This window comes from Lagopus muta, chromosome 4 (assembly GCF_023343835.1).
Source record: "Lagopus muta isolate bLagMut1 chromosome 4, bLagMut1 primary, whole genome shotgun sequence".
NCBI classification, from domain to species: Eukaryota; Metazoa; Chordata; class Aves; order Galliformes; family Phasianidae; genus Lagopus; species Lagopus muta.
This window is the reverse complement of record NC_064436.1, coordinates 32,418,817-32,428,491: the sequence shown is the minus strand read 5'-3', so window position 1 is coordinate 32,428,491 and position 9,675 is coordinate 32,418,817. Positions and strand designations below refer to the sequence as shown.

Here is a 9,675-nt window from a genome sequence, read left to right as displayed (position 1 = left end):
ATGCTTTACAAATTAGGTACATGAATATCAAACACAGATGCTAAAACTGTTCTGTGTTTTGGGGGTTTGTTTGTTTGTTTAAGTTAGTGACCTAGTATAAATTCCTTATTCCTGCAGTGTAGGAAACAAAATGTTATGATCTAATAATCACCATCTAAGAATTAACCCAGCCACATGAGATTTTATACTGGATTTCATATCATGCTACTAGTATTCTCAGCTCACAACATCTTGGCTGCAAAAATCATCCAAATATGCAATATATTCACCTCTGAATCATATTCCTTGCTGTAACACCCAAATCCTAAGCTCCTAATAGCATCTTTCTTAAATACCACACAAATTTATCAGCAGACAAACAATACAATCAGTTTCAAAACAAGCTCAGGTTGCTCACTGCATAAAAATATAAGCAAAGCTGTTGGTCTGCAAGTCAGAAAGGGCAGACTGTTTATTTAGAGCAGTCATTAGCCTGCAACATGCTTTCATAATGCTGACCACCTAGGTTGTCTCCATCCTACAGTGTTCTCCTTCAGAGAAGCCATAAAATCTGCAGTTAAAAGATTTTATGAAGGAATTGACTTTTTTTTTTATTTTATTTTTTTACAGTCATTAAGTTCTCTGAAACACAAGATAAGGTACAAACATATTTCACAGCACCCTTATGAAGGTACCAAGCACCACAGCTGAGGTGTGTGCAGCCATTTGACAAAATCAAGGTAATGTGAAAAGGTCCCTTGATGTAGACTCACAGCACAGCAATACACAGCAGCACAGCAGAAATCCAGAATTCTCCATATGTATACCAGTGCTTCTCTACAAGACACAGGAAGAGAAAGAAACATGAACAATTGCTGTGAACAACAAAGAGAAAGTAAGGACACTAACTTTGTGATAGCCAGCTCTGAGTGCACAATATATGTCTATAAAAGAAATATAAGATCCTAATGTCTACTTAAAGTGAATACAGAAAACCTGCTGCAGCTACTTTTCTTCTCTATCTAAAAGAAAGTTAGCAGTGTCACTGAGGACTATTCACACTGTTTTGATTGCGCAATGCAGTAAGCCAGAAACTTCATATAATTAAACAAAACCCCCACTAAATGAGGATTTCACTAATGTTTTCATTCATTAACACTTATCAATAAGATGATAGCAGATTATTCTTGGGAATCTGAAAGTAAAAGAATGAGTAGTGACTGACAAGTAGCAGAAGGAAAGTGTCTTTCACAGCGAGAGTAATCAAACACTAGTGCAAACACAAAGGTTGTGAATTCTATATTCTTGGGGACTGACTTTCAGAGCTTAATCTGACAAAGCCATGAATTAAGATTAGCTCAACTTCTATCACGGATTTTGAGTAAAGGACTTCCAAGCATCCTTTTAGACCTATGATTGTCACATTCAACAAATTACTGCAACTAATTTGATGGGTAGAAACTTCACCAGTTACACTAATGCAGCCATATTTTGTCAGATTCCACCCTCAGTTTCAGTGGAGCCTTAGTCAGCAAAGATAAGAGAGGGTCCTGAGGAGACCTCATTGCATCTTTCCAATATGTGAAGGGAGCTTACAAACAGGAGAGGTATCAACTTTTTACACAGCCTGATAGCAACAGGTTAAGGGGTTTTAAACCAGAAGAGGAGAGATTTAGATTATATGTTAGAACTTTTTACTCAGAGGACAGTGAGGCACATGCACAGACTGCCCAGACCAGCTGGACATTCAAGGCCAGGCTGAGATGGGGCCCTGGACAGCCCGATCTGGTGAGTGACAACCACTCCACAGAAGGTATTTGGAATGGGATGGGCTTTAAGGTCCCATCCAGACTAAGCCACTTCTGTGATAGATTATATATTGATTCTATATAGATTATATTATAGATTCTGTGATACTATGTTTCTACAAGCTCAGATCTTTTAGCCGTATTGAAGCAGAAAACTGCTCCTTTAGATAGAATGAGGTGACACATAGCTGGCATATGAAGTACCCCTATCAAAAACTCCATCTAAATGTGTCCAAAGATGTATCAAAATTAAAAGGAATTGCTTCACTGAGTCATAAATTCATAAAGCAAACAGAATGAACCAAACTAAAATGGTCAGTAACACACCTGTTACAAATAGGTGTATATAGCTTCACTAGGATAGAATAATGTTACAGCTCTGGCGGCACTCAAGGCCAGGATGGATGGGATCCTGGAGAGCCTGAACTAAAGTCTGGCAAGACTGCCCATGGCAAAGGGGTTGGAATTGGATGATCTTTAAGGTTCCTTTCAACCTAAGCTGTTCTATGATTCAATTCTGTGATTCAATATTTTGAATTTCTGATAATTATTTAAACAGAGAAACTAATGATCAGTGCAATAAAAATGAAGTTCTAGAAGCTTTAGAAATCCCCTCCCAAAAATCATTTTCATTATTAATTCAAATACGTATCTCCTAGCTAAGTTCCTATACGAGTATCTGATTAAAAAAATTAAATAAAAAGAATTGTCAGAGTATCCCATCCTAACATAACAAAAAGAAATAAGAAAGCCAAAAGGCAGGTCTTCCATTACTTTCCTGAATGGAATAGCACCATTTTGTAAAATGTAATGAAAAGAACATGAGGTTCATACATTCCATTGTATGAATCACTTAATTCTATTAAATAACATCTGTGCCAAGAACAACTCAACAACTATTCTGGGCTCTGCTAATCTCACTGTCACTTTACAAACAAAATTAGCATGCACTTGGGATGCACGATGCAGAAAGAAATAAATCCAAGCTCATGCTGGACGGAGGGATGCTAGAAGTAGGACCACCGGGAACATACACCTCACTTTCTGGTACACAGCTTTGTAGCCACTGCCATCTTTTCATCACTGCTTTGAGGAAGGATGAACCTGAGCCATCAAAGCTCTGACACGATGCGTTAAAGAAAGAACAGAACTAAAGCTTTATTCTTAAAAAAAAAAAAAACACTTTTAAATGGCCATCCAGCAATGTCAGTTCTCAGAGTTCAAGGGTTCAGATGAATGATTTTAAAACCCATACATAAACCTACACTGCAGATAGAGATTTTTCCTAAAACATTTTAAAATAAAGAAAAAGAATACTAAGTTTACACAGTGATAAAAAAAGAATACACTTCAAGTTGATTTTTTCCTCTTCCTCATCACCATCCATTTTCTTGAGTAAAATGACGACATAGTGAACTAAAAGCAACCTCAATGCTCACAAATTGCTTTCTCTGAGTGCAATAGCAATACTTCATCCTGCTAAAGAGAAAACAAGGCAGGATGGCTAAAGTACAACTCTAGATTTCTCGCTTTAACACATAACGCAACCTATTTTTGTTGAATTTCCCACACTTTCCAGGTCAAAGAAACAAATAGTAAATTCTCAGTAACATTTCATATGTAGAACAATTACATTTAAATGTGTTTTGGGTTTTATGACTATGCCAAAGGAATAAAAAATGAAAGAAAAAATTTCAACAGGGTAGCAAGACACAACTTTGTAGCCAAGCCACACTCTCTGTAGCCTGAGGTAGCTCCAGTGGCTCCTTCAGGCTCCGCCCCAGCTACCCTCTGATGGATCCTGAGTCCTGTGGTGGGACTCAGGGCTCCCCCAGGCTGAACACCCTGGATCCCTGCTATGAGAGGGTTCAGCTCTGCTGCTCCTCTCATCCACCAACTCCCACAGACAATATTTTTATAAGGTAATAAGCACTCATTAGAAACGTTCTTTTTCCAGATTAAAGAAAAAAAAAAAAACCTTCAGTGGAAACACTAAGGTTAATTATAATCATGATAATACAGTTATTATATCTAAAGGGTTTAGTTTAGCCCATACACGGTCTTTGCCTGCACATGCTTGACTGTAGCAAAAAAACAGAAGAGATTATTTGAAAGAAATAGTTCTAACTAAAACTAAATCCCAAGCAGTAATAGCTTTTATTTTATTCATAAGAAATCAGAAGGAAAAATGCAAGATGGCTGCTGCAGAAGCAAGAATATATGACATGGTATTATCTGTAGGCATTTTTTATAGTGAATGTGGTTGTGGCAGCAAATTAATATTGTTTTCCAAGAGTCATTCACAGTTACAATGACTCTTGGAAAGGGAAATCGTTTACATACGCCTATAAAGTATTAGCTACTACATCAGTAGAGAAAACAAAGATCTGGTTGAAATTAGCATATTTTTCTTCATGGCCACAGAGGCCTCTAAACAGAAATATTTGTGTATTTCCTAACACTGTTGCTGAAAGTGTTAAAAAGTCTTCTTGACTGTTCCCAAATAACTGTGAGCTACACTAGCAACATTGGAAAGTGAAATATTCATTGGAATCAAGCATTTTCAGTTTTGATAATTTTTTAATATTAAAATTAACTTTGATAGGCAAGACTGTTTTGTTTCTCAAAGTGGGATAAAGCATGCTTGAGAGATGTTAACACTTCATACTGAACAGCATTTCACAAACATTTCAGCCCTTCCTTTCTTCTCTGACAGAACAGGTTGAGAATGGCAAGATGTTCCATGCCATTATCTTGGCGGGCACAGATCCTGCACTGCACAGATCACTATGCTTATACCTTGGTTGACATGACTTAAAATTATGCTTCCAACAACTAAAGTTACTCCAACAGACTTCGGAATAATTAAGATTTAGGTAAGTATTTTTCATATTTGTATAACCGCTACAGTGGAGTGAAATGAAATAGCACTTGTATTTCTTTCAAAATGTAGAAATTTTAAATACAGTCCAACATTTTTGTCCTGTTTAGATTAAAATGCCTTCATCAAAGAGAAAACCATAAAAAAGCATTACAAGAGCTGGACCAAAAGTAATGCCTCCTCCAATGCAGATCTGTATGAGCATGGCATGCATGCTCTTGTTCATCTCTGGCAAAAAAATACATACACATGCATAGCTAGGAGTGGCGACCGTGCTGAAAAACAGTGTTTTGGAGCTGAGAGTTTGCTCTAGTAGTGTTACTGTGCTCTTTATAGACTTCATTGTTTACAGGAGCAAACTACATAGTAGCAAAATTGATACTAAACGTAACTTGAAAACACAGTGCATCAAAGCAGAAATTACAGAGCTTCCTTTCAGTGTAGATATTAGTCCTGATTCAATCACTTCTTAAAAAAAGAAAAAGATATCAACCAACTTCCCAGGAAAGCAATTGTTACTGAGGGGCTAATATTTGTCAAAAGACAAATGTCCTCATCATCACACAGAAATTCTTTTTTTCCACTTTAAGAACCCTCGAAAAAGCAGCTGTGGAAATATTCCTTCTGCAAACATATTCTGGATGGATTGCAGAGGCAGAAAGCTCAGAGGCTAAATTTCAGAGTACAGATAGTCTCAAGAGTGTGCATTTGAGCATATAGAACAATAAAATGAAATGTTACAATTGATTAATAATTTTAAAGAAGTTTTAAATTGATCCTGATAGTATTTTCATTGCACATTCTAAGTTAAAGCATACCATTAAAAGATAAGTGTAGGATATTCTGAATAGTTTATTTAATGCATTTCTTACAACAGAGAAGTGCTTCTTATTTTTCTGATGCTCCTCCTTGCATTCATACACAAAATATGATCAGAAGTTTGGGAAGCAGACATAGCCTTAATTTCACACACAGCCTTAAACAAGATGATATGGTAGAAATGACAGAACAGATTGTGTACTAGAAACAATACAGTGAAATGAAAGAAATGTAGCGCTACATGCAACCTTACAATATCTACGTGCTACAGAGGTTAGCATTTATCACCCCATCGGAAGCAGAGGTGTGACCAGCATAATTCCAGGTCCCACCTGGCAGTACACCTAAGAGAAAGGCATTGTGATTTTCAGTCTAATATAATTGCAGTCTAATGTAATTCAGTGTTCTTGCCTGCTCTTTGTTTTTGTGCAATCGGTGTCTGAATCCCCCTATTTATCCTTTCAGACCTTGACCATATTCCCAAGGGATTACTGGAAGTTACAGGTAAAAGTATTGTCTATTCTCTCCAAATCTGCCAGTACCCTCACAGCAAAGACCAAAACCAGTGAATCAGAATCACAGAATTATAGAATCACCAAGGTTGGAAAAGACCCACAAGATCACCCAGTCCAACCACCCAACCATCACCAATAGCTCTCACTAAACCATGTCCCTCATCAGAATTTCCAAACGTTTGTTGAACACCTCCTGGGATGTTGTGACTGGCACGTGTGGCAGCAGTGAGGGGAGCAGGGTTGAGCCTGGTGTGTGTGCAGGGTATGTTTGGGGCTGAGCTAAGCCAGAGTGATGGCGGGGGCAGCAGGCCTGGCACAGCTGCCCACGGTATGCAATCAGCAGCTGGCAGAGCTCCTGCGACAGGTGGACAACATCATAGAATCATAGAATCATAGAATCACTAAGGTTGGAAAAGACCTAAAAGATCACCCAGTCCAACCGTTCACCTATTCCCAGTAGCTCCCACTAAACCATGTCCCTCAACGCAACATCCAGTCTTTCCTTGAACACCCCCAGGGTCGGTGACTCCACCACCTCTCTGGGCAGTCCATTCCAGTGCCTGACCACCCTTTCTGAAAAGTAATACTTCCTCATGTCCAGCCTGAATCTCCCCTGCCGTAGCTTGAAACCATTTCCCCTGGTCCTATCACTAATGACACGAGAGAAGAGGCCGACCCCCAGCTCACTCCAACCTCCCTTCAGGAAGTTATAGAGAGCAATAACGTCTCCCCTGAGCCTCCTCTTCTCCAGGCTGAACATTCCCAGCTCCTTCAGCCTCTCCTCATATGGCCTGTGTTCCAGACCCCTCACCAGCTTCGTTGCCCTTCTTTGAACACGTTCCAGGGCCTCAATATCTTTCTTGCAGTGAGGGGCCCAAAACTGGACACAGTACTCGAGGTGCGGCCTGACGAGTGCTGAATATAGGGGAACAATCACCTCTCTGCTCCTGCTTGCAACACTGTTTCTGATGCAAGCCAGGATGCCATTGGCCTTCTTGGCCACCTGGGCACACTGTCGGCTCATGTTCAGCCGAGCATCAATCAATACCCCCAGGTCCATTTCCTCTACGCAGTCCTCCAGCCACACCGCCCCAAGCCTGTAGCGTCGCCTGGGGTTGTTGTGGCCAAAGTGCAGGACCCGGCATTTGGCCTTGTTGAAACTCATCCCATTGGCTCCAGCCCAGCTCTCCAGCCTGTCCAGATCCCTCTGTAGGGCCTCGCTACCCCCAGGCAGATCCACACTTCCAGCCAATTTGGTGTCATCTGCGAATTTACTGAGGGTGCACTCGATGCCCTCATCCAGGTCATCAATAAAGATATTGAAGAGGACAGGCCCCAGCACCGACCCCTGCGGAACACCACTCACGACCGGTCGCCAGCTGGATTTGACTCCATTCACCACCACTCTCTGTGCCCGGCCCTCCAGCCAGCTCCTTACCCAGCCAAGAGTGTACCCATCCAAGCCTCTGGCTGCCAGCTTCTGCAGGAGAATGCTGTGGGAGACAGTGTCAAAGGCTTTGCTGAAGTCTAGGTAGACCACATCAACAGCCTTTCCTTCATCCACCAGTTGGGTCACTAGATCATAGAAGGAGATCAGGTTGGTCAAACAGGACCTACCCTTCATGAACCCATGCTGGCTAGGCCTGATCCCCCGGTCACCCTGCACATGCCGCATGATCTCCCTCAAGACAATCTGCTCCATAACCTTCCCTGGCACCGAGGTCAGGCTGACAGGCCTGTAGTTCCCCGGATCCTCCTTACGACCTTTCTTATAAATGGGAGTCACATTGGCAAGCCTCCAGTCTTCTGGGACCTCACCAGTCAACAAGGAGCGCTGACAGATGATGGAAAGCAGCTCGGCTATCACCTCCGCCAGTTCCCTCAGCACTCTCGGGTGGATCTCATCTGGCCCCATCGACTTGTGACAGTCCAGCTGGAGCAGTAGGTCTCTGACTGTTTCTTTCAGAATCACAGGGGGGTTAGTGTGCTCCCCGGCTGAGATTACCAGGTCAGAGAGAGGGGTATCCTGAGGATAACTGGTCTGACTTTTAAAGACAGACGTAAAGAAGGCATTCAGAACCTCCGCCTTTTCCTTATCCTCAGTGGAATCAGTGGAATTATCCTCAGTGGAACATCGACCTGGTGTGGCTGGAATTGATCCACAAGGAGGTGGCCAGGATGTTCAGCAGCCACTATAGCAACCAGCCGGAGCTGATGCCCGAGACACCATTGCAGAAGAACCGGAAGAGGAGGAAGTGGCCATCCGCACTGCAAGGCAAGAGCCTGGAGCAGGGCAGGAGGAGATTATCTAGAAGAAGGAGTTACAACCTCAAAGCAGTGTCCTCCAAGTGACTCCAAAATAAAAACAACACAGCACCACTCAGCACTGAGGCCCAAGAACTCTCAAGCCAAACTGTCTCCCGGTAGTTGACAAGATCCCAGACTGCAGCATCTGCCGATCACTCAGAGGTCCTTCCAGACATCTTGGAGAAAGGCTAGTTCCTGTAGTAGAAATCAGTGTCTGTGATCACATTAGCACTGAGTTTCAGTTCCAGCAGCATGCATCTAAACCAGCAGAGAACCACTCCACAAGCCTTCCCCTGAGCACAGATGACAAGTCACCCAAGGAGAGCAGTGCTGCAAAATCACAGGCTTTGGCTGCTGCATCCGAGCTCATAGTCCCTCATAGAGGTTGACAGAGACAAAAGGTGCAGGAAAGAACAAGAATGCATTTAAGAAGACAGCAAATGCAGTTGACACTACAGTTGTTTTAAGTGAAGAGCCTGGGCTGGAAGAAGTACATGACTCTGCTCAGGTGCAAAAGCATAATAAGGGGGATGATAATGAACCTTCTCAGTGTACAACAGTTAGCCAGAAACTCCTACAGGCTCTAGGGTAAGCCACCACACTGTGCACAGAAGTTTGATGGGCAAACTTTGCACGATTCACAGAACCTCACTGACAGAGAAATACTCACTAGCCCATAAGAGGGAAAGCACTATTTGGAAATCTATCACCAGGACAGCAATCAAGCATAAGGTGCCCCAAAAATTATCTGTGTCCTCCAGTTCCATGAATAGTTCAGATTCTGAAGAGGTGCCAAAAGATGAAAAAAGTTGTCAACACTGGACCGCCCCCTATACCTTGTGCCCCTACAAATCTGAATTTCCAAGGCCTGTGGATGTCACTTCGCTCTCAGACTGTCAACAGAAATGAACAGAAGGAGACAAGCAACAACAAATGACTTAAGTAAGAGAAGACCCAGCATTAAACCTCCTACGTTTTATAACACATTAGCACTAGTTAAGTTCACATGATGCAGGTCACTGCACAGTAGACAGACTTCATGAAGTTGTATTTGTGCAAATGATCTGGAGTCAGTGAAGCTTCATGTTACCAGTGCACATGCAAAATAGATTTTCAACACTCTTAAATGATTTCATGCTCTACATTCCTGTTATCGGCTACTTGATATGATTCATTTTTAGTAGTGTTTCAAAGTTACTTTTGGGCACCACCAAAATATAGTTCAAGACTATTAACTGATTGCAACTAAATCATAGAATCATAAAATCAATCACGTAGAATAGTGTGGGGTGGAAGGGACCTTAAAAGATCATTTAGTTTCAGCCCCATACCACCAGCAGGGTTGCCTCTCGTCAGTTACAATATT

At 41.8% G+C, this 9,675-nt stretch overlaps 1 pseudogene; it reads left to right on the top strand.

The window, feature by feature from the left end:
- Positions 1–6,294: 6,294 nt before the first annotated feature.
- Positions 6,295–9,246, top strand: LOC125692463 (inner centromere protein-like; annotated as a pseudogene).
- Positions 9,247–9,675: the final 429 nt, after the last annotated feature.